At 44.8% G+C, this 3,643-nt stretch overlaps 1 pseudogene; it reads left to right on the forward strand.

The window, feature by feature from the left end:
• The first annotated feature begins 870 nt into the window (after positions 1-870).
• LOC102877056 overlaps positions 871-3,643 on the forward strand; it is a 9,660-nt pseudogene continuing 6,887 nt past the window's right edge.

Genomic DNA, 3,643 nt, shown 5'->3' on the forward strand with positions numbered 1-3,643 from the left:
CACCACACAAAAAAGTGTCTGTTATAGCTGTTGTTATGGGCTGTGAAGTCAGAACCAACTCTTAAGTGACCCTCCAGCAGGTTTTCAGAGGCTGTAAAATGCTCAGGAGATTACCTATTTTTCTCCTAAGGAGCAGGTGGTAGATCCAAACTATGTGCCTTTAGGATGATAGCATAGCTCCTTACCAGGAAATAACCAAAGCTCCCTAAAAAAAAAAACAAACAAAAAAACAAAAACTAAATAAAAATTGAGTGTCCCATAAATATCTACTGGATGAAAATCTTCAATTTCCTAAAAGTCTAATCTCTCTTTTCTATGGAATACACTGCAAACAAAAGCAGTGCTGTATAAAGGACAAAGTATTTAGATTTTTCTAGTTTTGTGATTTTTCTCTTTGTCTAGAGGACCTATCAGATTAAACTGATAAGAACAGATAAAGACCCTCAGTAAAATGGATTGACACAGCAATGGGCCCAAGTATGTCAGAGATGATGAGGATGGCACCTAATAGACTGGGTTCAATACTGTTGTTCTTAGGGTCGTTATGAGTTGTACTCAACTTGCTGGCACATAACAAGAAGAAGCTGTGTGATTTTAGAAAATCACTTCTCAGAATTTCTGTTTCCTCATCTATAAAATGGAATAACAATACCTACTTAGTAAAGGTAAAATAAAGTAAGCATATTAATTGCTCCAAAATGTAAAAGGGAGCTCTGGTGGCCTAATGGTAAAAAACCGAGTAGCCAACATAAAGGCACAGAGTTCAAATCTACCAGCTGCTCCAAGAGAGAAAGATGGGCAATCTCGGGTGATTTATGCCTCGAACACTCGCTGGAGGGTAAGCCATGAGTCAGTCTGACTTCATGGTACATGGCAACAACAAAAGCACTAGTATTATCCCTCCTCTTACCTCATTTTCAACTTTGCTTGCTTCTGACAAAATCCTCTCCCCAGGCCCAGCCACTACTGCGAGCCATTTCTCCTCCCAGGCTCTGTTGCCCACACATTTCCAGTTCTGCTGTTTCACCCTCTCCTCTCCTTACCTATCTGGGTAGAATCTATTCTCCCCTAACTTCCCGTAAATCTAATTCTTTGCTGCCTTCCCTTTTCTCCTCCCAGATATAGATGTAATTTCACAGCTTCCCCTGAACTATCTCAAGAATTTTCCGAGTTTCTTTTCCTCCACTTCCCTGAATCTCCGCCCAGTCCTTCCTTCCCTAGGGGCCAGAGGGGGGGGGGGGCGTGGGCGTGGGCGTGGATGCCTCCCACAAGCACTGGTTCCCAGGACGCTCGCAAAGTCACTCAGCGATTCACAAGATAAAACCGCAGGCAAGAAGCCACACTCTGGCTGGGTGGCTGGGAGGGGCTTGGTGCAGAGATCCCTGGAGCCGCGGCAGGTCTCAGGGGCCAGTTTTCCTTGCAGAGATTCGGCCTGGGTCGGGCTGGAGGTGTGTGTTGGGGGGAAGGGACAGGAACTTCAGAGGCTTAGAGGGAAGTCAGAGGGAGAGGCTCCTGAATTAATTGGCAGGCTGGGCGCCAGCAGCATACCAACAATGTTTTGGTGACAGGTCACCAGAGATGAGGAAGGAAGGGAGGGGAGAGAGTCTGTCATGTGGGCCTGGACCGCAGGCACGTGCAGCTTGCTCTCTGCTCTATCAGGGTTTTCTGGGTCACTCTGTGTTGCTGAATCCTTTACTGGGTTCTCTGGTCAGCCTCATGCATCCGTTCTGATCTCTGATTGGGCTCTCTAACCCATTGTTCCTGCCATGCCCTCTGTCCCTGGAAGTCAGGAGACCGGGTTCTCTTAAAGAAGGAAGCATTTGAATTCCTGCAGCTTTGATCTTGAGCAGGTGGACAGCCACTCTGTTGGCTCTAGTTTCCTCCCATAACTATATGAAATCTTCTCCTGGTGTAGTTCAGGATAAAAGAGTTTGTTTGGTTTGTTTTGTTGGTTTTTTGTTTGTTTTGTTTTTTAAGTTCATTCTTACTGTATACTTGCATTTTTAGTAGCTTAATTGTTGTTATTAGGTGTCATCGAGTCGAGTATGATTTATAGCAGCCCTATGAGCATCAGCTCTGAACCCTGTCCTGTCCTGTGCCATCCTCATCATCTCTCACATCCTTGAGCCCATTGCCACAGTCACTGTGTTAATCCATCTCTTTTAGGGTTACCCATTTTCCCCCTGATCCTCCAACCTAAGTTTGTCTCTCCAGGCCTCATTGTTACAATAAGGGATCTGGGCTTGCTGATTGCCCATCTTCAAGGGAAGATGATGCTTCCTTAGCTGCTGGAGTCAAAGGCTAAATTGTTACCCTGGTCCATGGGACTACAGAGTCATAGGAAGGATTTTAATTTTTAACTTCTTTTGCTCCATCTCATTCATCAAGCCTCTATTCGGCTTTGTAAATAGGATGACTAGAAAACAGAGAGAGTAAGAAAGAGAAAATGTCAGCAGAAATGAGAGGGAGGCGAGAGGGAGGAGAGGTGCAGCAGGTAGTGCATATTGGGAAATAGTCCCCAAAGAGGAGAGGCAGTAGTTGTGCAAAGTTGTTTGACAGATACAAGATTCTGGTCACTCTGGCCTATTTCTTCACATGTGACTCCATCTCAACACCCAGAACTCCTTTCCTATTTGTGCGAGGGCACTTTTGTGGATCTGATGGCCATTTAAGGGACTGCCTTCCTTGGCTTTCCTCTCCATACCACCCAGTGTCCAACAGTCTTGTCGGTTCTCTACATGAAATATACTTCAAATTGGCTTGCTTGGCTCCAGCTCTTCTGCCTCCCACATGATTCAACCATCGCCTTATGCCTGGATTATTGGAATAGTTTTCTCTCTTCAGGAAGATCACTTTGTACAACTTTGGGGCTGTTATTATCATATAGTGGTATCCCACCTTCTACCCTTGTCTTATTCTATTACTCACAACTTAAGACACTGCATGACCAAAACCCTGCTCAAGTCTCCATCCTTGAGTTGCACCATCTTTACACTGCAGCTCACTGTCCTTCAGCTTTGCTTAAATCAGCCCAACTTATTTTGGCTCCTGGTCTTTGTAAGATGTACTTCTGCCTAGAATGCCTTTTTATCTTCTTTGTGGCTGTTGTTGTTGTGTACCATCGAGTCAGAACCAACCCAGAGCTGACCCTCTGGTGGGTTTTCAGAGGTAGTTAATCGCATGGGAGAAAACAGCCTATCTTTCTCCCACCAAGAAACTGGTGAATTTGAACTGCATGCCTTTGGAATTGCAGCACAGTTTCTTACCAGTAGACCATCAGAACGCCTTAGTGAATTTATCTCTTTGATGAAGCCTTAAATATCACTTCCTCAAGTGGGCTTTTTTCAATCGCTTGTTTAAATTGGGGCTCCCTTCCATTGGTTTTCTCCACAGTAACAAAAGAGAATTCTAAAAAAGTAAATAGGAAAGCAGTGCCATTTACAATAGGCTCCAACAATGTGAAATGCTTAGGAATAAATCTTACCAAAGATACAAAAGACGTATAAGAAAACTACAAGGGGAGCTCTGGTGGCCTAGTGGCAAGAAGCTACAACTACAATCCCAGAGGTGCGTGGTTCGAATCCACCAGATGCTCTGCCGGGGAAGGAGGGGCAATCTCCTCCTGTACCAGTCAGATCTGATT

Source organism: Elephantulus edwardii, unplaced genomic scaffold, assembly GCF_000299155.1.
Source record: "Elephantulus edwardii isolate Elephantulus edwardi_28Jun2011 unplaced genomic scaffold, EleEdw1.0 scaffold00184, whole genome shotgun sequence".
Lineage (NCBI taxonomy): Eukaryota > Metazoa > Chordata > Mammalia > Macroscelidea > Macroscelididae > Elephantulus > Elephantulus edwardii.